Here is a 25,336-nt window from a genome sequence, read left to right on the forward strand (position 1 = left end):
CCTAAATATATGTGCACCAAACAACACAGCTTCAAAACACATGAAGCAAAACCTGATAGAACTTAAAAAATAAATAGAAAAATCCATAATTATAGTTGGGATATGTCAACATCTCACTTTCAAAATTTGTAAAATTACTAGACAAAAAAAATCAGCAAGAATATAGGATAACTAAGCAATATTATTAGCCAGCAGGGTATCCTTAACATTTATGGAAAACTCTATCCATCAACAGCAAATACGCATTATTTTCAAGCTCTTATAGAACAGACTCTAGATCTTAAAACAAACCTTAACAAATTTTTAAAAACTGAAATCATACAAAGTATGTCTTCTGACCACAATGGAATCAAACTAGAAATAAATTGCAGAAAGACAACTGGAAAATCTGCAAACACTTGAAAATTAAGCAGTAAACATTTATATACAATATGGACAAGAAGAAGCCTCAAATGGAATTTTTAAAAAGCAAGTAACACAATGAAAAGATGGCATATCAAAATTTGTGGATGTGGCTGGGTGCAATGGCTTACTCCTGTAATCCCAGCACTTTGGGAGGCTGAGGTGGGTGGATAGCTTGAGCCCAGGAGTTCAAGACTAGCCTGGGCAACACTGTGAAATCCCTATCTCTGCAAAAAGTTAGCCAGGTGTGGTGGCATGCACCTGTAGTCCCAGCTACTCGGGAGGCTGAGATAGGGAGGATTGCTTGAGCCCAGAAGGTTGAGGCTGCAGTGAGTGAAGATTGTGCTACTGCACTCCAGCCTTAGTGACAGAATGAGACCCCGTCTTAAAAAAAATTTGTGGGATTCATCTATAGCATAGCTGAGAGAGAAATTTATAGCACTAAATCCTTATATTAGTAATATTGAAAGCTCTCAAAACAGTAGTCAAAAAAACTAAAAGAGGAATAGCAAAATAAAGTTAAGGCAAATAGGACGGAAAGTGAGGAGCAGAAATTGATGAAATTAAAAACAAGAAAGCAATGCAGAACATTAAGGAAATAAAAAACAGGTTCTTCGAAAAATTAGTAAAACTGATAATCCTCTAGCATGATCAACAAAGATAAAAGGAGATAACACACAAATCACCAATATCAGGAATGAAACAAGAAATATCACAAAATAGGCTGCATCTATGAAAAATGCTATAAAAATTTTATGCTCATAAATTTGACAACCTAGGAAAAAATGGATCAATTCCTTGAAAATCACAAATTACTACAACTCAGAAAAGATGAAATATATAACCTGAATAGTCCTATAACCATTATATAAATTGGATTTGTAGCTAAAAAGCTCCTGAACACAATATATCCAGACCCAAATGGTTTCACTGGAGAATTTACCAAATATTTAAAGAAGAATCAACGCCAGTTTTACACAATCTCTTCCAGAAAATAGAAGAGAAAGGACTATGATATCATTATTTTGATATCAAAACAAAACAAAGACAGCACAAAGGAAGGAAGGGAGGGAGGGAGGAGGAAGGGACAGAGGCAAGAACACTGCAGGTTGATTTTGCTCATAAGCTTAGATGGAAAAATCCTCAAGACAATGTTAGCAAATTGAATTTAGTAATGCATAAAAAGAGTAGTAGACCACAATCAAGAGGGAATTTCACTCAAGTTATGCAAGACTGTTTTAATATTTGAAAAACTAATTGATGTGTTCCACCTTGTAAACTGAAGAAGAAAAATCATACAATCTTATCAACTGACATAGGAAAAGGTTTTGACAAAATTCAAAACACATTAATGATAAAACTCTTAGCAAACTTGGAATAGAGAGTAATTTCCTCCAACTTCATAAAGAGCATTTACAAAAATCTACAGTTAACATCACACTTAATGGTGAGAGAATGAATGCTTTCCCCTTAACAGCAGGAACAAGGCAAGAATGTTCCCTTTCGCTATTTTAATTCAAGATAGTACCAGAAGTTCTAGGTAGTGTAATAAGTGTAATAAGCCTAGAAACGGAAATAAAAAGTACACAGATTGAAAAGAAAGAAAGAAAACTATCACTACTTGTACGTGGCATAATCATCTACATAAACAGTCCCACAGAATAAACAAAACATCCTTGATATAAAGAGTAAGAATATCAAGGCTGCAATACACAAGAATAACACACACACACAAATTGTATCTCTCTATGGTAACAATAAACAAGTGGAAACCAAAATAAAAATTGCAATATCATTTACAACTGCTCAAAATATATGAAGTATTAATTTGTAGGTATAAATCTAACAAAATATATACAGGAGGATATAGTGCACATTACAAAATTCTGCTGAAAGAAGTAAAATATCTACATAAATGGAGAGACATGCCATATTCAGGGATGGGAAGTGTCAACATAGATGTCAGCTTCCCCCAAATTGCAGGTTTAATACAATTCTAAATCTTGGTATTGTTTTTTGTATACATATGCAAACTTACTGAAACAATTTTGAAAAAGAATAATTAAATGGAAAAAATCACTGTACCACGTATTAAAGCTTACTCTACAACTATAGTAATCAACTCAGTATAGTGCTGGTGGAGGGATAGATACATTAATTACTGGTGCAGAACAGAGAACCCCAAAGTACCCACAGAAATATGCTTAATTAATTTTTGAGAAAGATGCAACAGCAGTTTAGTAGAGGATTGATAGCCCTTTCAACAAGTGCAGCAGGAGCAATCAGACATCCATAGGCAAAAGAGATGAGCCTTGGCCTGACTTCCACATTTTATACAAAACATAACTCAAAGATCATGGGCTTAAATGTAAAACTGTAATATTTTCAGGAAAAAAAATAGAAGAAAATCTTCAGGACCAGGGACTAGGCAGAGCTCTTAGACTTGCATTCAAAATACAATTCATAAAAGAAAAAATTTATAAATTGAACCTCATCAAAATTAATTTTTTTTTTTTTTCTCTGCAAAAGACCCTGTTGGGATGATGGAAAGTAGTTACGGAATGAGAGAAAGTATTTGCAAATCGCATATCTGATAAAGAACTTGTGTTAAGAATAAAGAACTCTCAGAACTCAACATAAAATAAATAACTAATCAAATTAAAAATGTGCAAATGACACGAACAGATATTTGACCAAAGAAAATATTCTTTGTACATGAAAGGATGGTCAGCAACATTAGCCATTAGGAAAGTTCAAATTAAAACCACAATGAGAGACATCACTACATATTAGAATGGCTTTTTAAAAAGTGATTAACACTAGGCTGGGTGCAGTAGCTCACACTTGTAATCCCAGAATTTTGGGAAGCCAAGGTGAGTGGATCATTTGAGGTCAGGAGTTCAAGACCAGCATGGCCAACAGGATGAAACTCCATCTCTACTAAAAATACAAAAATTAGCCAGCCGTGGTGGTATGAGCCTGTAACCAACTACTTAGGAGACTGAGGCAGGAGAATTGCTTGAACCTGGGAGGTGGAGGTTGCAGTGAACTGAGATCACACCACTGCACTCCAGCCTGGGCGATGGAGACACCACCACCAACAACAAAAAGATAAGAAAAAAAAAAAAAAAGAAAAAAATGAATAACAGTAAATCCTGGCAAGGACGCAGAGAAACCAGAGCACCCACACTTGCTAGTGAAAATGTAAAATGGTACAGCTACTCTGGAAAAAGTTTGTCAGTTCCTTATAAAACTGAAAATGTACTTATCATAGGACCAAGAAAATGAAACCATGGGCATTTCTAGCACATAAATAAAAACTTGTTTTTAGACAGAATTTTATATACAAATGTTCATAGCAGCTTTATTTGTAGTAACCCCAGACTGAAAACTACCCAGATGTCCTTTAATGGTGAATGGTTGGATACATTATGGTACATCCATATTATGGAATACTACCCAGCATTACTAAGAACAAACTACTGATACATGAAACAACTTGAATGAAACTCAAATAAATTATCAATCTTAAAAAGTCAGTCTTAAAAAGGTACATACTATATGATTCCACGTATATAGCATTTGTGAAATAATATAATTACTGAGATGAAGAGAAAATTAATAGCTGCCAGGGATTAGGGATGGGATGAAGGATATGTGGACCTGTGCCTCTAAAGTGGTATCACAAGGAAGCCTGTGGTGCAGAGGTATGCATCCTGATTTTGATGATAAGTACAAGTATGTACTTGATAACATTACAGACAGCTATGTGCACACATACACAAGTAAGCACATTACTGCCTCGTTGAATATTAGTAAGCTCTGTGGACTGTACCAATGTCAGTTTCCTGTTTTGATATTGTAGTTATATCAGATGCTAGCCCTGGGGCAGCTGGGTAAAGGGCACAAGGAACCTTTCTCTACACTCGTGCCCACTGTGTGTGAATCTATAATTATTTCAAAACAATGAGCATTTAAACAAATTCATATGTTTGTAGGAATTCTTTTCTAGTTTATAAAAAACTAAGGGAATTTCAGTTTTGGGGAAAATGGAGTAAGCACGTTTCACCATGTGTCTCCCACTAAATCAGAGAGAGTACATAAAGAAGCTATTTGAAGACTTTTAAAATCAAATAACCCCTAGGAGAATTGGGGGACAAAACCACCATAATTCAAAGTAACACTGATCTGGCATTGAGTTTTACCATTTCCCTTCTCTGGTGTCTCTCAGTCTGTCTTCAAGGAGGCCTGAACTTGGAAATGGACTTGCGTGTAGAGAGGGCTCAGGAGAAGCCTTCCTGATCTGACTGAGGAGCAGGAAACAGTCTCCTAACACACAAAGAGAGTGCAAGAAACTCTTTTCTCTTTACTCCATTTTCTTATGCCTCAGTTCCCTGCAGCCCACTGGCACCTCATTTCCTGATAACTAGAGCAGTGGTCTAAGCAGGTGGGCACACTCCATTGCTTTTTTACTCTTTCTGTCCTTTTCTTGCTTGACGCTGGATGTGGGCATTGTCATGACAAGCAAGGAGCAGAGTGAAGTAAATAATCCCCTTGCTCAGCTGGAGCGCTGAAAAGGAGAGTTCCTAGGAGCTGAAAAGTACCAGGGAAATGATGGCACGTGAGGAGTTCAGGATGGTGACATCGAAAAGTTGTTTATGAGCTTCTGGGCTCATCTGTGTGATAGTTAATTGTTTCCTTTTAGTTTTAGTTGACATGTAATAATTGTATATATTTATGGGATACAGAGTAGTATTTCCATATGTATATACAATGTGTAAATGATCAAATCAGGATGATTAACATATCCATCACCTCAGACATTTTCATTTCTTTGTTTTGTGAACATTCAAAATCCTTTCTTCTTCTAGCTTTTTGAAAATATGCAATAAATTGTTGTTAACCACATTCACCCTACAGTGTTGCAGAACAGAACTCATTCATCCTATCTAGCTGTAATTTTGTATGTCACCCAGCCTCCCCCAACCTTCTCTCCTCCCTACCCTTTCTAGCCTCTAATACCCACAATTCTATTCTTTATTTTCATGAGTTCAAAATTTTTCTAGCTCCCACATATGAATGAGAATATCTTTCTGTGGCTGACTTATTTTGCTTTACATAAGGTCCTCCAGGCTCATCCATGCTGCCTGAATGACAGGATGTCATTTTTATGGCTAAATAATATTCCATTGTGTATACACACACACACACACACACACTTTCTTTATTCATTCATTTGTTATAGACATTTAGGTTAATTCCACAAAAGCTGTGATTGTTAATTTTATGTGTCAACTTGACTGGGCTACAGGGTGCCCAGACATTTGACCAAACATTATTCTGGTTTTGTCTGTGGGGTGTTTCCCCTTGAGATGAGTATTTGGATTGGCAAACTGAGTAAAGTAGATTGCCCTCCCCAATGTGGGCAGGATCATTCAATCAACTGAAGACCTGAATACAATAAAAAGCCTGAGCAAGAGGGGACTCCTCTTGTCTGACTGCTTTTCCTGTCTTTGGACATGAACTGAAACATAGGCTCTTCTTGGATTTTGAGCCTACTGACTTTTGGACTGGAACTCAACCATCAGTTTTCCTGGTTCTCAAGCCTTCCAACACAGACTAGAACTATATCATTGGTTCTCCCGAGTCTCCAGGCTGCCAAGTGGACTTCTCAGCCTCCATAATTGTGTGAGCCCATTGTATATCATATTGGTTCTGTTTCTCTCAAAAATCCTGACTAATACAGATTTTGGTACAGATAATGGTTCTAGAGGAACAGAATTTTGAGAATGAGTTTTCTGGGTTTGTTCTGGGGTTTCTGGAATGGGTTCTCTAATCAGATTTCATTTAAAGTTGTTAATAACTAACTCTATTTCCAATAATAAAGAGGGCACTGATAGTTCATGGCATAATCTTGCAATAGAGATACACAAGTATCACCATTGGAGACTCGTAATCAACCACTTTATAAGAAGCAAGGATCTGGGTGACTGTGTATAGGACATTTCAAACATTTTCAGCAAACTAATAAATACTAGAAGATTGCTTCTGTTGTTACTGGACAAAGTAGGGAGATGAAAGAATGAGCTCAGGGATTCTAATTCACGTAAGGTCCTCCAGGCTCATCCATGTTGCCATGAATGACAGGATGTCATTTTTATGATTAAAAAATAATATTCTGATGTGTGTGTATACATATATATACACACATATATATATTACACACATATATATATACACACATATATATATACACAATTTCTTCATTCATTTATTATAGGCATTTAGGTTAATTACACAATAACTGTGATTGTTAATTTTATGTGTCACATAAAACTCAAGTATCACATAAATGACCTGAAAGCTCCTGTGTATGCCCTCAAGTAGACCCTTAGTCCAGGTAGCCCCTCAGCTGAGATTGCTGAAAATCAAACTCAGAATCTCATCCTGCAGCTGAATTATAATGCAGGTTGAACTCCTAGACTTGCATGGTGTTAGGACATAGATTGGGAAGGAATGAAGTTCTGAAATTTGGGTAGGGATGAGTATGTGGGAAGACCCCATTGAAGCCCAGGACATTGAGCCCCTAAATTCTAATGATTCTTTGTCAGGAGAGAAGGCCTCCTTACTCCCTGTGGGAGTGGCCTCTAGAGATTAACCCTGCATTGCCTGAGGAAGCTGTAATGGACTCCCCTGAGGCAGTAGCCACGCAAGAAAATGCTGAGTCTTTTCAGCACCCATCTCTGTCACCCCTACTTGCTTCTAGACGTATAAATAAATTCAAGTCCCAGCAGGCCCATAAGGTGTGGTACAAGTGTGACCCAAAAGGAGGTACATTATGCTCCAAAAGAACTATTTGAGTGTCCTAATTTACAGATGGAAATCCAGGGATTGGATGTGTGGGAATGGATATTAAGTGTGTGGGATGATGGTGGAAGAAACGTAAAGTCAGATCACTATGCTCACTAAGGAGAGATTCTGCATTTAATGTTGCAGCTTGAGGGAGTTAGAAAGAGCTCTAACAATTTGTTTGGTGGTTGGCTGAAACATGGACTAAAAGGTGGCACACAGTGAGGGAACTGGAAATGCTGGGAATTCCTTAATTTAATGCAGAGAAAAGGATTCAAAAGCTAAAAGAGACTGGAATGTTAGAGTGGATTTCTTTTTTTTTTTTTTTTTTTTTTTTTTTTTTTTTGAGACCCAGGCTGGAGTGCAGTGACACAATCACAGCTCACTGCATCTTCGACCTCCCGGACCCAAGTGGTTCTCGTGCCTCAGCCTCCTGAGTAGCTGGGACCACAGGCATTCACCATCACACCTGGTTAATTTAAAATATATATTTTTTGTAGCCGAGGCTGGTCTCAAACTCCTGGGCTCAAGAGATCCTGTGTCTTTGCCTCCCAAAGTACTAAGATTATAGGTGTGAGCCACCACACCCAGCCTGGATTTGTCATTTAAGAACTACTCACCTGCCCGTGCACGGTGGCTCATGCCTGTAATTCCTGCACTTTGGGAAGCCAAGGTAGGTGGATCACCTGAGGGGAGTTTGAGACCAGCCAGGCTAACATGGCAAAACCCTGTCTCTACTAAAAATACAAAAAATTAGCTGAGTGTGGTGGCAGGTGCATATAATCCCAGCTACTTGGGAGGCTGAGGCAGGAGAATCGCTTGAACCTGGAAGGTGGAGGTTGCAGTGAGCCAAGATGGCGCCATTGCCTTCCCTCCAGCCTGGAAGAGAGTGACAGACTCTGTCAAAAAGAAAAAAGAATTACTCACCCACACTGGGAGGGCCCAGAGAACATACCTTTCGCCATGACTATGAGTAATAAATTCATGAGGGAAGCTCCAACAACTTTGAAGAGTTCTGTGATCACTCTTCTCTGTAAGTCAGACTTTACAATGGAAACTCATTCACTGAATGGGGAAACCTGAATGCAATGGAACTCATTGGATTGCAGGGTGTCAGGAGCAAGTGGCAGCACTCAATCACCAAAGGCAAGATGGTGTGGTTACTATGATGGACAGTAGAGTCAAAGCACCAGAGAGAATATTCTAACTTACGTAGACCTATGGCATTTCCTAGTTGATCATGGTGGCTCTAGAAGTGAAGCAGATATGAAGCCTATAAATCCTACTTGAGCTGTATAAGCAGAAAAGCTCTAGGTTGAGTGAACAAAGGTCTAACCCGAATAATGGAAACAAAGTCATTGCTTCTTAACCAATTCTTGGACTTGAACCACTTTACAAACTCAGAACCTCTTGAATTGTGGGGAGACTATCTTAGGCCACTCAGACCTTAGACAGGGTAATTTATACATAACAGAAATTTCCTTCTCACGGTTCTGCAGGCTGGGAAATCCAAGATCAAGGTGCCAGCAACTTCCGTGTTTGGCGAAGGCTCACTTTCTGCTTCCCAAATGGTGCTTCTTGCTGTGTTCTCACATGGCAGAAGGGGTAAGTTAGCTCCTTTCAACCTCTTTTATAGGGGTACTAATCCTATTCATGAAGGCAGAGCCCCCATGCCTCAGTCACCTCCTGCAGGCTCCATCTCTTAATACTGTTGCACTTTAGGTTTGGTTTCAACATATAAATATGTTGAAGAAACGAACATTCAGGCCATAGCAGAGGCCAAGAAGGACCCTGGTACATTGCCAAAAATCGATACCATTAGCATTTCTTCCGGCCTTCCCCAAAGGGACCTATGGCTTTTTAACCAGGGTAACTGTGCACTGGGGGAAAGAAAATAATCAGATGCTTTGGGGACTGCTGGGCTCTGGACTGACCCAAAATGTCATTGTGGTTGACCAGACAAAATAGGGGCTTATGAATGTCAGATGACCAACGGAGTTTTAGCTCAGGATTGTCTCATGGTGGACAAGCCTGCCTTGTGGTCACTGCATCAGTTTCAGAATGCATCATTGGAACAGACCTGCTCAGCAGCCGGTGGCTTCCCCATCTTGGGTTCCTATAGAGTGAAGGCTGTTATGGTTGGGAAAGCCAAATGGAAGCCTCCATAATGGCCTCTACCTAGGAAAATAGCAAGCCAAAAGCAAAAACACACACCTGGAGGGATCTCAGAGATTAGTGTCACCATCAATGAATTGAAAGACACAGGGGTGGTGATTCCCACATACTGAATCTGCCACATCCTCATTCGACTCGCCTATTTGGCCTGTGCAGACAGATGGATCTTGGAGAATGACAGTGGAAACTTCAATGGCAGCTGCTGTACCAAATGTGGTAATTGCTTGAGCAAATTAAGATATCCCACGGTACTGGTAGGCAGCTATTGAGCTGATAAATTAGTTTTTCTCCATTCCTGTGAATAAGACCCACCAGAAGCAATTTGTTTTCAGCTTGCAAGGCCAGCAACCCTCCACCCTCAGTGCCCAACCTCCACCTTTGGTGCCCTCCCTCAGGGGTCTACTGATGCTTCAGCCCACATCATCATGTCATTCTCACAGATATTGATTGCCTTTCCCTTCCACAGGACAGCACAGTGGTCCGTTGCATTAATGAAATCATTCTGACGAGACCCAGTGAGCAAGAAGTAGAAACTCTAAATGACTGGTAAGATATTTGTGTGTGTCACAGGATGGAAAATAAATTTGGCAAAAGTAGACCAGGCACAGTGACTCACACCTATAATCCCAGCATTCTGGGAGGCTGAGTTGGGAGGATTGCTTGAGGCCACGAGTTCAAAACCAGCCTGGGCAACATAGCAAGACCCTATTTCTACAAAAAGTTAAAAAAATTAACTGGGCATGGTGGTGCACACCTGTGGTCCCAGCTGCTTGGGAGGCAGAGGCAGGAGGATTCCTTGAGCCCAGGAGTTTGAGGCTGCAATAAGCTATGATTGTACCACTGTACTCTAGCCCAGGCAACAGAGTGAGACCCTGTCTGTCAAAAAAAACAAAACAAAACAAAAATGGCAAAAACTCAGAGGCCTTGCCTCAGTGAAGTTCCTAGGAGTCCAGCAGTGTGGGGCCTGCTGAGACATACCTTCTAAGGTGAAGGGTGAGTTGTTGCATCTGGCTCCTCTTACAACCAAGAAAGAGACACAGAGTCTAGTGGGCCTATTTGGAGTTTTGAAGCATATTCCTCATTTAGGTGTATTGCTCCAGCTCATGTAACAAGTGACCTGAAAGGCTGCTGGTGTTGAGTGAGGCTCAGAACAACAGAAGGCCATGCAGCAGGTCCAGGTGGCCATGCATGCTGGTCTGCCACAGGCGCCATGTGACCCAGCAGATCCAATGGTGCTCGAAGCATCAGTAGCAGATAATTTTGGGGCCTTTGGCAGGCCCCTATAGGTGAGTTGCAGCGCAGGCCCTTAAGATTTTAGTGCACAGCCTTGCCATCCTCTGCAGATAACTATTTTCCTTTTGAGAAACATCTCTTTGTCTGCCACTGGGCTGAACGCTTAACTGGGGATCATGAAGTTCCCATGTGATCTGAGCTGCCCAGCGTGAATTGAGTTATATCTGACCCACCAAGCATGAGGTGGGCATGCATGGCAGTGCTCCATCATCAGAGGAAAGGGGTCTGTGTGTGAGCAGGCTCCAGCAGGCCCTGAAGGCACAAGTCAGCTACGTAAGTGGCCCAAATGCCCATGGTCCCCACCCCTGGTACACTGCCTTCTCTCTCCCAGCCTGCACTGATGGCCTCATGGGGAGTTCCCTAGGATCAGATGACAGAGGAAGAGAAGGCTTAGGCCTTCTCTTGGCCCTTACAGATGGTTCTGTGTGATACCCAGGTACCACCTGAAAGCAGACAGCAGCAGCATGACATCCCCCTTCTAGGACATCCCTAAAGGACAAAGGTGAAGGGTAACCCTCCCCGTGGGCAGAGCTTGGGGCAGTGCACCTGATTGTGCAGTTTGCTTGGAAGGAGAAATGGCCAGACACGAGATTATATACCAATTCATGGGCTGTGGCCAATAATTTGGCTGGCTGGTTAGGGACTTGCAGGGAACATGATAGGTAGATGGGTGACAGAGAAGCCTGGGGAAGAGGGATGTGGACAGATCTCACCGAAGGGGCAGAAACTGTGATGATATGTGTGTCCTATGTGAATGCTCACTGAAGGGTGACCTCAGCAGAGCAGGACATTAATAACAGGTAAATAAGATGACCCATTCTGTAGATGTCAGTCTCTTTCCTCAGCCACCCCTGTCATCACCCCAGGGTCCCAGAAACAAAGTGGCCATGGTGGCAGGGATGAGGTTATGCATGGACTCAGGATTGTGGACTCACACTCACCAAGGCTGACCTCTCTACAGCCACCACTGCGTCCAGGTCCAGTCTACCAGCAGCAGAGACCAACACTGAGTCCCCCGGAGTGATCAGTGAGTCACTCGGTGGCAGGTTGATTACCTACGACCTTTTCCATCATGGAACGGACAATATTTGTTCTAAGTGGAATACACGCTTTGCATATGGATTTGCCCTCCCTGAGTACAGTGCTTCTGCTGAAACTACCTCTTGTGGGTATACAGAACGCATTCGCCACTGTCACGGTATCAGTACAGCATTTCTTCTGGTTAGGAACTCACATCACAGCAAAAGAAATGCCACGATGGCCCAATGTTCATGGAATTCACTGGCCTTCCAGGCTCCCACTGTTCTGAGGCAACTGGCTTGACAGATGGTGGAATAATGGCCTTTGGAGGACTCAGTGACTGTGCAGCTCAGTGACAGTGCCTTTCAAGGCTGGGGCAAGGCTGTCAGAAGGCTGGATATGCTCAGAATCAGTGTCCAATACATGGTGCTATTCCTCCCATAGCCAGGACTCCAAGCATAGCACTACTCACCATCACCTCTAGCGATCCACCAGCAAAAGTTTTGCTCCTCGTCCCCACCACCTTATGCTCTGCTGGCCTAGAGGTCTTAGTTCCAGAGGGAGGAATGCTGCCTCCAGGAGACACAGTGATGATCCATTGCACTGGAAGTTTAGGCTGCCACCTGGCAGCACCAAGCTCCTCATGCCTCTGGATCAACAGGTAAAGAAGGAGTTCCTACGCTGGTGGAGGTAGCTGGTCCAGAACACCAAAGAGAAATTGCTCTGCTGCTTCACAACAGACTGCGGAAGAGCATGTCTGGGGTATAGGAGGGCTCTTGGGGCATGTACTGTGATTAAGATCAATGGAAAAGCACAACAACCCAATCTAGTCAGGATTAGTAATGGTCCAGAGCCTTTAGGAATGAAGGTTCCCCACCAGGTTAAAAACCGCAACCAGTGGAGGCTTCCTGAAGGCAAAGGGAATACAGAATGGGGAGTGGAAGAAGGTAGTTATAGGACCATGTGACCAGCTACAGAAATGAGGACTGCAATTGTCATGAATGTTTCCTCCTTATTTGGTACGAGAGAGAGAGAGAGAGAGAGAGAGAGAGAGAGAATGTGTTTAAAGTTTTGGAAGAAAACATAGTAATGAAGCAATCTTCATTACTTGAGGTTAGGGAAATTGTTCTTAGACATGACGCCAAATGCATGTAAAAGCAAAAATCCATCAATTAGACTTGATCAAAATAATAAATATAAGTTGGCAAAAAACATTATTAAAAGACATGGAAAAGACAGCTATAGGCTGGGAGAGAATATCTGCAAACCACATATCCAACAAAGAAAGTAGTCCGAGGTATATAAAGAACTCTCAAAATCAACAGTTAGAAAACCACCCAAACAAAAGTGGGTAAAAGACTTGGACCCTCACTGAAGAGGATGCTCTATGTGGAAGACAACAAGCCTATGAGAGACCATCAACACTAGTCATTAGGGAAAATGCAAATCAAAACCACAGTTAGGTGCCACTGGAAAGCAGTTTGACAGTTCTGTTAAACCACATGGACCAGCAGTCCCACAACGATTTTCCCAGGAGTAAGGAAAAATTGTGTTCACATGAAAATGTCTGCACAAATGTTTATAGCAACTCTCCATAATCACCCAAATCTGGACACAACCACATGTCCTCCCATGGATGAAGGGGTAACCACCCGTGTCTCCCTGTACAGGCAAACACCATTCCACAATTGAAAGGAATTCGCCACTGACACACAGAGCATTGGGGTGGATCTCAAAAACATGATGCTTAGCGAAAGCAGCCAGTTACAGAGATCCTATGCTGTGTGTCTCCACTCACGTGACCTTCCCGAGACAACAGTGTGACAGGGATGGAAGGCACATCAGCAGTCAACAGGGATGGGTGGGGAGGGCTGGACTCCAGCAAGAGGGGTGCAGCTCCTCGGCATCCTGGAGTGGAACTTTGTACGTGTGAAAATTCTCAGACCTAAACACTTCTTTTAAATGCGACCAGATGGGGAAATAAAACTAACGTTTTTTGGTCCTCTGTTTCATATCAGTCACCACAGGTACAGTTGTGACCCTTGAACACACAAGTCTGAACTACATGGGTCCACCTACAGATATTTCTTTAAAACAAATTTTTTTAAATTAAATCTTCTTAAATAGACACGGAGTTGGCCAGGCGTGGTGGCTCACACCTGTAATCCCAGCATTTTGGGAGGCTGAGGTAGGCGGATCACAAGGTCAGGAGATTGAGAACATCTTGGCCAACGTGGTGAAACCTCGTCTTTACTAAAAATACAAAAAAAAAAAAAAAAAAAAAAAAAAATTGGTGGCACGTGCCTGTGGTCCTAGCTACTCAGGAGGCTGAGGCAGGAGAATCGCTTCAACCCGGGAGGTGGAGGTTGCAGTGAGCCAAGATCATGCCACTGCACTCCAGTCTGGGCAACAAGAGCGAAACTCCGTCTCAAAAAAAAAAAAAAAGAAAGAAAGACACGGGGTCTCTCTATGTTGCTTAGGCTGTTCTTGAACTCCGGGACTCAAGTAACCCTCCCAACGTTGGCCTCCCAAATTGCTGGGATCACAGGCATGAACCACCACACCAGGCCCAGTTTTTTTTCAATAAATATATTGGAAAAATGTATTGGAAAATTTCACATCAGCCATGCCAGCAGATGTGAAACCTTGCTCTTTTGGCCAAATACCTTTTTACCTGGTCTTGGAAATGCAGCTTTTGGACAGATGTAGTAGCTCATGCTTGTAATCCCAGCACTTTGGGAGGCTGAGGCAGGAGGATCACTTGAGCCCAGGAGGTGGAGGTTGCAGTAAGCACTGCAACCATTTGAAGAAACTTGCAGATGAACCTTGTAGCCTAGAAATATTGAAAAAGTTAAGAAAAATGTATGTCATGAATGCATAAAATACTAGCATAATTTTATCATTTACCACCATAAGACGTGCATAAATCTATTACAAACAGTTAAAATTTATCAAAAGCTATGCACACACAGTACATGGTACCATTCAGTCAAGAGAAATGTAAACAAATATAAAGATGCAGTATTAAGTCATAACTGCATAAATTAATGGGAGCCCACTGTACTGCTGTAGTAATTCTGTCACCCCTCCTGCTACTATTGCAGTGAGCTAAGGTATCGAGTGTCCACTTAAAATGCCATGTGACACTAGCCATCTCTGCGTGAGCACTTGTCTCGCCTGTAGATTGTGTATCATAGTGAAAAGTAATCTCTCATGGTTCTCATGTATTTTTCATGTTTAGTACAATACTATAAACCTGAAGAAGACAATGGGACGTGTACGAAGTGCCACTAGTGATGCTGGAAGTGCTGCCAAGAAGCAGAGAAAAGTCTAGTCAGTACAAGAAAAAGGTGGATTGATTGATATGTACTATAACTGAGGTCTGCAGCTGCAGCTGCCCACCATTTCAAGATAAATTAATCCAGCCTAACAACCATAGTAAAAAAAGAAAAGGAAATTCACAATGTCATCATTGCAACCATGCTGGCAGACATGAAACTTTACTCTCTTTGACAAATAAAATCTTTTTATCTAGTCTTGAAAATGTAGCTTTTGGCTGGATCCCAGCACTTTGGGAGACTGAGGCAGGAGTATCACTTGAGCCCAGGAGGTAGAGGCTGCAGTAAGCCAAGATCACACCACTGCACTCCAGCCTGGAAGTGAGGCTCTGTCGGAAAAAAAAATAAAAGAAAAGAAAAGAGGAAAGAAGGAAGGACAGAGAAAGAGAGAAAATGCAGCTTTTATGTGGGTGCAGAATATCTATAAGAAAAGCATATCCATAGACTCTAATATGATTCAAGAAAAACTGATGTCATTATATGACAACTTAAAACAAAAGACTGGTGCAGGTTGGTGACTTAAAATTATGAGATCTACAAATTTGGAGAGGCTAAAGTACAGTGGCACAATCATGACTCACTGCAACCTCTCCCGGGCTCACGCGTTCCCCTACCTCAGCCTCCCAAGTAGCTGAAACTACAGGTGTGTGCCACCATGCCTGGCTAATTTTCAAACTTGTTTTTGTAGAGACAGGGGTCCTACTATCTTGCCCAGCTGGTCTCAAACTCTTGAGCTCAAGCAATCCTCCCACCTCGACCTTCTAAAGTGCTGAGATTACAGGCATGAGCCACTGTGCCAGGTCAAGAGCCTTATTTTATTTCTTTTTCTTTTTTTTTGTCTGACAGAATCTAGCTCTGTCATCCAGGCTGGAGTGCAGTGGTGTGATCTCAGTTCACTGCAACCTCCACCTCTCAGGTTCAAGCAATTCTCCTGCCTCAGCCACCTGATTAGCTGGGAAGTCAGGCACATGCCACTGCACCTGGCTAATTTTTGTATTTTCTTCTAGGTAGAGACAGGGTTTTGCCATGTTGGCCAGGCTGGGCTCAAACTCCTGGTCTCAAGTGATCCACCCACCTCAGCCTCCCAAAGTGCTGGGATTACAGGCGTAAGCCACTGGGCAAGCCCAAGAGCCTTATTTCTTAGAAAGGTTGCAGCCTGCAGGCTGGCCATCTTGACAGGCTGGGAAGTGTAGCCTCCAGCAAAGACCAAAAGCAGGCACTTCCAGGGACAGAAAGGTGAGACAGGAAGTTATGCTGAAAGGGTTGGCTAAATATACATATTCAACAGGTTATAGAAGACTCTATGAGTATTCATGAAGGGGGTGAGACACACCTATTTCACACATTACATACGTCCCATGTTCATTTTGGGGTGGAGGCAACATTTAAATGCATTAAAATTGGGCCCTATATGTCAAAAGGTGAAGCAGAAGGTTCGAAGGCTCTCAGTGCCTAGCCTTCCTACTGGAAAAAACTGTGTCCAGATTTACAACAGAGCCAATCAAGGAAATCACGAAAGAGAGTGTGCCTATGGCAAAACAGATGGGGAATGGAGGCTTTCAGGATACGGATCTTGGAGAAATTCAAGAGTGAACAGATATCACACCAGAGGAATTAACAGAAGACCACTTGATGGAGATGAGTGCTTTCAAATCAGCACCAGATCACGAGGAAGAGGATGTAGACACAGTGCCAGAAAACAAGTTGACATTCAACAATCTGGCAGAGGGGTTCCGATTATTCAAGACTGCTTGTGACTTCTTTTACCACATGGACCTTTCTATGGTACAGGCACCGAAACTAAAACAAATGGTGGAAGAAGGATTGGTATCATAAAGAAACATATTTAGAGAAATGAAAAAGCAAAAATGTCAGACAGAAATAATGATGAATTTCTTAGCGTGCATACATCTCCTGCCTTCATTCCCATCTCCCCCACCTTTTCTGCCTCTGCCATCCCTGAGATGGCAGGACCAACCTCTTCTCTTCTTCAGCCTACTCAATGTGAAGACGATATGGATGAAAACCTTTATGATGATCCACTTCCATTTAGTGATAGTGAATACATTATCTTCCTTATGATTTTGTTAGTAATTTTTCTTTTCTGTAGCTTACTTCATTGTAAGAATACAGTACACAATACAAATCACATATATGTTGAGTGTTTATGTTATTGGTAAGGCTTCTGGCCAATAGTAGGCTATTAACAAAAGTTGTGGTGAGTTGAAAGTTATATGTGGATTTCTTTTTTTTTTGAGATGGAGTCTCACTCTGTCCCCCAGGCTGGAGTGCAGTGGCGAGATCTCGGCTCACTGCAATCTCCACCTCCTGGGTCCAAGCAATTCTCCTGCCTCAGCCTCCTGAGTAGCTGGGATTACAGGTGTGCACCACCACGCCTATTTTTGTATTTTTAGTAGAGATGGGGATTCACCATGTGGATCAGGCTGGTCTCAAACTCCTGACCTCATGATCTGCCCGCCTGGGCCTCCCAAAGTGCTGGGATTACAGGTGTGAGCCACCACACCAGGCCTATATGTGGATTTTTGACTGTGTGGGAAGGTCGGCACCCCCTCCCCTTCATGGGAACTGTAGTCTCATTAAATCCTCACATGCTGCAAGATTGGTTTATTATCCCCATCTTACAGATAAGAAACTTAAAACCCAAGAGATTTTATATGTTGCCCAGAGTCACATCACTGGTCAGTGGCAGAAACTGGAGCCCCCATCCAGACCATCCCTGACCTGAGCACAGGTTGCCAAGTGTGCATGCAGTAGTCAGACACTGGGAGATGGTGACTACCCTCTGTATTGAGGCCATTTACATATCCGGCTTCTATGCAACAGCCTTGCTTAGCTCCACCACTCAGTTTTGGTCAAATGAACCACAGCAGGATCATGTGGACTTCTTGAGCACTGGTTTGCATGTATGGATTGGACTTGGTGATCTTTTTGAGGTGTATGGAGATACTAAGCTAGTGGAAAAAGTGCTGAACAGGCTGGGACCAGTGGCTCACGCCTCTAATCCCAGCCCTTTGGGAGGCCAAAGCAGGGGGATCTCTTGAGGCCAGCCTGGGCAACATAGTGAGACCTTGTCTCTACAAAAATAATTTAAAAATTTTAAAATGCTGAACAAAAACCCACCTGTGTTCAATCTTGGCTCCTCCCTGGATAATGCACCCACTCCCAAGTGTAGGTGTTGGTAACTCTTGGGAGTACATCTTAAATCCAGTTAGCACATCAGCCGGAGTTCCAGACAGTTCTCCAGCTACTGCCTCAGATGTCTCTACCTGGCAGTCCCACAGGTGCCCATCACTCCACCTGGTATCCCAGCCAGACACCTGGGGGCCCTGGGATACTCCCCGAAAACCCCTTGTTCCTCACAACCCCCAGACCCACTACCCCTCCAATGTTACCTCTCAGAGCTCTAGCACCCATCACTTCTCCCTCTCTGTGCCTCCTTCCCCTGCACTCCCTGCAAACTATGTCCACCCAGTAGCAAAACAGCTTTTAAAAAATGGAAATCTGACCATGCTGTCCCAGCTAAATGTTCTCCCAGGGCTTCCTGGTGTCTTGGGATGAAGATAGCATCTTAAGGTGGCCTCATCCCCTGCCTCTCTATTTTCCTCCCCAGCTCCTAGGACTCTCTGCTGCTGTCCTGGCTGGTATGCAGGCATCATGCTGCCCTGTGTCACAGGCCTTTCCACATAACATTCCTGTGCTTGACACACTCTTCTGCTTCCCCAACTCCCAGACTTTGCCAAATTAACCAACTTCTGGTCATGGCTCAACCATCACTTGCTTCCCTAAGGAAGTCTTCCCCAACTTTCTAAGCCATGTTTAGAGCTGTGCCATCCTCTACAGGACCACTGCCACATGGTGCCATTGAGCCCTTGAAATGTGCAACTGCTGCCGAGAACTGGAAAATTTTAATTTTAATTACTTTGAATTTCAAACGAGTAACTAGGTTCAATTACATCTGAAACAAGGGGATATACATCTATTTTTTTCAACTGTGAATACTGTGAAATCTAAATATAGATTATTTCCCACAAAATTTAGATCTGAATTGAGAGGTGCTATAAGAGTACAACACACTGGGCTGGGCATGGTGGCTCAGGCCTGTGGTCCCAGCACTTTGGGAGGCCGAGGTGGGCAGATCACCTGAGGTCAGGGGTTCGAGACCAGCCTGGCCAACATGACGAAACCCTATCTCAACTAAAAATACAAAAAATTAGCAGGGCATGGTGGTGGGCGCCTGTAATCCCAGCTACTTCGGAGGCTGAGGCAGGAGAATCTCTTGAACCTGGGAGGCAGAGAGTTTCAGTGAGCTGAGATCGTGCCATTGCACTCCAGCCCGGGCAATAAGAGCGAAACTCTGTCTCAAAAAAACAAAAACAAAAACAAAAACAAACAAACAAAAGCACCAAATTTCAAAGACTTAGCACAAAACAGGAATGTAAACCAGTTCAATAATCATTTTTATACTGAGTCCATGTTGTGATGGTATTTTAGGCACACTGGCTTTATTTATTGATAGGGTCTCGCTCTGTCACTCAGGCTGGAGACCTACTGAACTCAGGTCATCCTCCCGCCTCAGCCTCCTGAGTTGCTGGGACCACAGGCGCGCCACCACTGCAGGTTTTTTTTTTTTTTTTTTTTTTTTTTTGTAGAGATTGGGTCTTGCCATGTTGCCCAGGGTGCTCTGGAACTTCTGGGCTCAATCGGATCTTCCTGTCTCGGCCTCCCAAGTAACTGGGATTACAGGCGTGAGCCACCGCGCCCGGCCGGTATACTGGCTTAAAATGATAAAAATGTTCTGAACATTCACCTTCTGGTGTTGGCTCGCGGGGCGTGGCGCGGAGTGACCAGCCCTGCCCGGGCTCCTTTCAGCAGCAGGTGAAGTAGCTGCAGCACGTTCAACTTTCCCAGAACGACCGACCGTTTGTAAAGCGCGCGCTCTCGTGCACGCCCCGGCCCGCCCCGCAGCTGGGGGTGCAGGGCCATGTCCAGCCTGGGACGCGGCAGGGGCTTCGCTCCTGGGTCCCGCCTCCTGTGCGTCCCCGGGCGCGGCGCGACAGTCCCGAGTCCTGCGCACCGTGGGTAGCCGCGCTGGGGGCGCCTCGGAAGGATGCGGTTCTTCAGCCCTTTCCGTGCCTAAACAGGACTTAGGCTGAGTTTCTTCGCGTGGGTGGAAACAAAAGCCGGGTTGGGGACGGGGCGCCGGCCGTGGGTGCGGTTCCAGCGGCGGGAGCGGGTCCCAGGGCGCAGGCACAGCGTGGGGTCGAGGGCGCAGCGCCGGGAGCGCGGATCCCAGGGACCCTCAACGCACTAGGTGATGGAAGTGTGCAGCAGCGCCACGAAGCGTTCCACGGGGCACACATACAACAAAGCAGCACGCTGTGAGCAGTAGAGATACGCAAGTTTGTCAATTATACCTTCATAAAGCTGGGGGAAAGAGAAGAAAAGGAACCATAACAACAAAAAATAAAGCCGAGAAACATTTAAGGTATTTATTAGTTTGTTTTAAAATAACAGAAGCAAGCGCATTACATGGTAACATAAGTCGCATATTTTTGTGAGAAATGTTTTCTTTTTTTTTTTTTTTTTGAGACGGAGTCTCGCTCTGTCGCCCAGGCTGGAGTGCAGTGGCCGGATCTCAGCTCACTGCAAGCTCCGCCTCCCAGGTTTACGCCATTCTCTCGCCTCAGCCTCCCGAGTAGCTGGGACTACAGGCGCCCGCCATCTCGCCCGGCTAATTTTTTGTATATTTTTAGTAGAGACGGGGTTTCACCGTGTTAGCCAGGATGGTCTCGATCTCCTGACCTCGTGATCCGCCCGTCTCGGCCTCCCAAAGTGCTGGGATTACAGGCTTGAGCCACCGCGCCCGGCCGTGAGAAATGTTTTCTAAAGAAAAAAAGAAAAATTGTGGGAAAGTGGCAGTGCTTCAGTTGTGCGAGCCGTCACGTCCTAACACAGCCGCATCCTCAGCCTGCTGCCCCGCGCAAGACGCTCCCACTTCCAGTGAAGAGAGGTCAATAACATCTCCTTATTGTCATGAAACATTCTTGACTCGACCTCATCCAGCCGCTGTCAGGGTCGTGAAAATCCCAGGGGTCCCTGGACTGCACAATTGAGTGCCACTGGTTTATTGAAGAAACGTGTGGAGGAGTACTGGGGAGTTCGAAGAGGGTCCAGGGAAGGCCGCACCGACCAGTGGTCTCAGGGCCAGCGTCAGAAGGAGCAGCGAGGAGGTGGAGGCCGGGAGGGGGACTTAGGAGCTGCCGCATTCCAGGCAGAGGGAACTGCTTGTGCTGAGACCCCCAGGCAAGTGCACCGAGGAATGAAAGGCCACTGTGGCCAGAGCTGGAGGCAGCAGAAGAGAGGCCCTAGAGGAGGGCAGGGCCAGAGCAGCAGCGAGGCCAGACAAGGGCTGCGGCCTAGAAGTAAAGGGAAGCCATGGAAGGAGCCTCGGAAAGTGACATCAAATTTGCATGTTTAAAAGTCACCCTCAAGAAGTGCCGTCAATCATTAGAGACAGGTATCAGCCAAATAATCGCATAAATACTTTTAAAAAACTAAACAATAAGTTAGTAATTTCTTGGCTATGACACTAAAAGCACAGGCAACAAAAGAAAAAATAAATTGGACTTCATCAAAATTAAAAAACCTTTGCACATCAAAGGACACTATCAGAGTGAAAAGACACCCCAAAGAATGAGAAAATGTTTGTGAATGGTTTATCTGATAAGGGTTTAATATCCAGAATATAAAAATAACTTCTACAATTCAACAACAAAAAACCTGATTCAAAGGACTTGAATAGGCATTTCTCCAAAGAAGGTCTATAGATAGCCAATAAGCACACAGAACGATGCTCAACGTCACTAGTCATTCCCAACATGCAGATCACAACGAGATGTAACTTCACACTAGGATGCCAGTTTTTTAAGAAACCAATCAACCAAGCAACCAAGAAAAAAACAGAATAATGAGGGTGGTTCAGGCTGTGGGGAAATTGAAACCCTCGTACATATTGCTAGAAGGAATGTAAGCTGTGCAGCAGCTGTGGATACCGTGTGGCAGTTCCTCACACAATTAAACACAGAGTGACATTTGACCCAACAATTCCACTTTTGCACACAGAACTGAAAGCAGAGACTCACAGATATTTACACACCAATGTTCACAGCAACATTATTCCCAACAGCCCAAACGTCCATCAGCAGATGAATGGATAAGCAACATACAGTAAAGACATTCACTGGGAATATTATTCAGCCTTAAAAAGGAAGGAAATTCTGACACATGCTGCAACTGGACACACCTTGAAGACAGTATGCTAAATGAAATAAACAAGACACAAAAAGACAAATATTGTATGATTCTATTTGCAAAAGTATCTGGAGTAGTCACTCAGACAGAATGGTGGTTGCAGGGGCTGGGGGAAGGAGGGAATGAGGAGATATTGTTTAATGGGTACAAAGTTTCAGTTTGGGATGATGGAAAGGCTCTGAAGATGGCTGCAACAGCACTGTGAAGGTAATTAATGCCACTGACTCATACAATTAAAAACTATTAAAATAAGTTTTATTATGCATATTTTATCACAAAACAAAAATTGGAAAAAACCAAAATATACAAAACTCAAGCCCACCCCTCCCCCCCAAAAAAGTTACAGGACAGGCCACCTGGTCTAAATGTGACACATCCTTCCCTCTCTACATGCCAGTTGGCAACCTTATTTTAGAATGTCCAAACTTTGCTTAAGATTTAAAAGATTCCTCCAAATACCCACGCAACCAAAGTTTATGAGATTTTCAATAATAAGGTACCACCCCAAATATGAAATACTAAGTCTCATAATAAAACACCTTTGGCATTTAAATGTCCAACATCTCAACCTTTTGTCTTGTTAAAGGATTACAAAAACGTACAATACTTTGAAACTATGAAATAAACTAGGTAAAACGAAGGAGACACAAATAAAATACAATCTCCTTGCTGAAGACTCTGAATAATGACTTTAAGAAATATATTGAGTCTGGCAAAATATTAGATAATAGAAGTCACTACCAAGGGCAATTAAACCGATACTCTTTTCCCATCAGCGGGGTAAGCTCTGAAGCCTCCAGAGAGCTGAATCAGACCTGGTGGCTTTCCTCTTTGCTCATTTATTTCTGAAATGGCGAGCATGTCATCAAATGATAATACTTAAAGCAAGTTCACAGGTTTTGTTAAAAAAAAAAAAAAAAAGAAACAATCTAGTACATCCATGAATAGGAAACCAAACACACCTGAACACATCTATGATTAAATAAGAATATTTAATGGCATGGAATGATATGTACACTATAGATTCAATGTTTTCAAAACATACCCAGCACCTATGGCTGCCTGTGCACAGTAAAAAGATAGAAAGATGTAACAGAGAATAATTTTTACAATTTACAAAGTTTAATGCAATTGAGAAAGGTTTCTATAAAAATTGTCAAAATATTTTAGAGGGCAAATGCTTACTTTGCATAGCAATGCTTCAGTTACCTGGAATGCCCTCCCTTCTTTCTTCCAAGCAATTTTATGCAGCACTAAGCTCAGTGGCTCTACTCCAAGTGCCAGCAAGGTGAACAACCCAGTTCCTGTTCTCATGGGACTCACATTCTGGTGGTATTTATTTTTGCAACATACTTGCTGACAATATCAAATGAATAAGCCATTAGTATTGAAAAATAATTTACACACTCTCCAGTCTGGTCCTTATTCTGATATGTCTTCCTATGAGATGGATGCAAACTCACAGCAAAAACTATGTGTATACATACAGCCACATGCTGCATGATGGGACGGACCACATATATGGCGGTGGTTCCACAAGACTGTATTTTTGCTATGCCTTTTCTATGTTTGGTACATAAATGTTTACCACTGTGTTACAACTGCCTACAGTAGTCAGTACAGTCATATGCTGTCCAGGTTTGTAGCCTAGGAGCAACAGGCCATGCCATAGAGCCCAGGTGCACAGTAGGCTGTACCATCTAGGTTTGCTCTGTGATGTTTACACAATGACAGAATTGCCTGATGATACATTTCTCAGAATATATCCCCATCCTTAACTGATGTGTGACTGGTAAACTGATGCATTTACTAACCTGGCCAGGTGGGATCTTCACCAATAAAAACTCTACATGGAAAATGCTATTTATTGTTTCTTTCAGACATTAGAGATTCCTTAGTTTTAAATAATCTTGATATACAAACTTTTTATTTCCCTTGTTCTCCAAATATGATAAACCAAGATTTTAAATATTAACAGGTATGACTTCTGCCTACAAATATTGTCTTTGGAAAAGACAATTATCTGCAACTGTAATTAAACATTCTTTTATTTCTCCCATTGCTTAAAGGAGTTCACTCTTCTGACTGAAATATAAAACTATACAATTATAAATACTTATTTGCAAGGCTTCTCTTTGAGCAAATTTGCTTGTTGTATAAGCCACTTGCTGATCACCTTATAAGCTACTTAATTATAAAACATAGTATGACAGAGTGTCTTGTATAGTTTAATTGAATTATAGTTTTGCATTTTAAAATGTACAGATTATGCTATATAACATATTAGTTTTAAATTGTTTTATAATTGTTATGGGCTTACTATGTGTCAGTCCCCAGGTCTATCAGCATGCTGGATGATGAAATTCATAATAGCTCTTGAGGAATAGAGGAAAAGTTACACCCAGAGTTGCTCAGAAAGGTCTGTTCTGGGCATGTTCCAACTATCACTTCCCAGATGGATCCAGCCCTGATGGGATCCTCACATCCCCTTCCCTTCTTATGGAGACACAAAGCTGAGCACCTGTCTGTTGACAGCTTTAGACTTTTAGACAGCCTCTCAGACCAGGCCAACTGCTCACATCCTGCTGACCCTCTTTGGTCCCTATGATGGTGTAAAGGCAATGCGGTACTCATGTCAGCAGCACGCATACTACAACTGGCACAACACAGAGGTCAGCGTGGGCTCCGTGCACAGATGACACGCAAATTCATGAAGTGTTCTACATATATATGTGTGTGTATATATATGTTCTACATATATATGTGTGTGTGTATATATGTGTATATATATATGTTCTACATATATATGTGTGTGTATATATGTTCTATATATATGTGTGTATACATATATTTTTATATAGATATATATAAATATACATTTTTTTTTGAAAGAGGGTCTTGCTCTGTCATCCAGGCTGGAGTGCAGT

The 25,336-nt window shown here is 42.8% G+C and overlaps 1 long non-coding RNA gene across 1 annotated transcript in view; it reads right to left on the reverse strand.

Moving 5' to 3' along the window:
• Nucleotides 1-25,135, reverse strand: part of LOC117083267 — a 33,848-nt gene extending 8,713 nt beyond the window's left edge. Inside the window, exons 1-2 of the long non-coding RNA XR_004437022.1 lie at nucleotides 24,730-25,135; nucleotides 14,414-14,572 (exon numbers count right to left, since the gene is read on the reverse strand). This is a non-coding gene — a long non-coding RNA (uncharacterized LOC117083267). The remainder of the gene's footprint in view (nucleotides 1-14,413; nucleotides 14,573-24,729) is intronic.
• Between the last annotated feature and the right edge of the window lie 201 nt (nucleotides 25,136-25,336).

This window comes from Trachypithecus francoisi, unplaced genomic scaffold (genome assembly GCF_009764315.1).
Source record: "Trachypithecus francoisi isolate TF-2019V2 unplaced genomic scaffold, Tfra_2.0 Contig00316, whole genome shotgun sequence".
In the NCBI taxonomy this organism is placed as follows: domain Eukaryota; kingdom Metazoa; phylum Chordata; class Mammalia; order Primates; family Cercopithecidae; genus Trachypithecus; species Trachypithecus francoisi.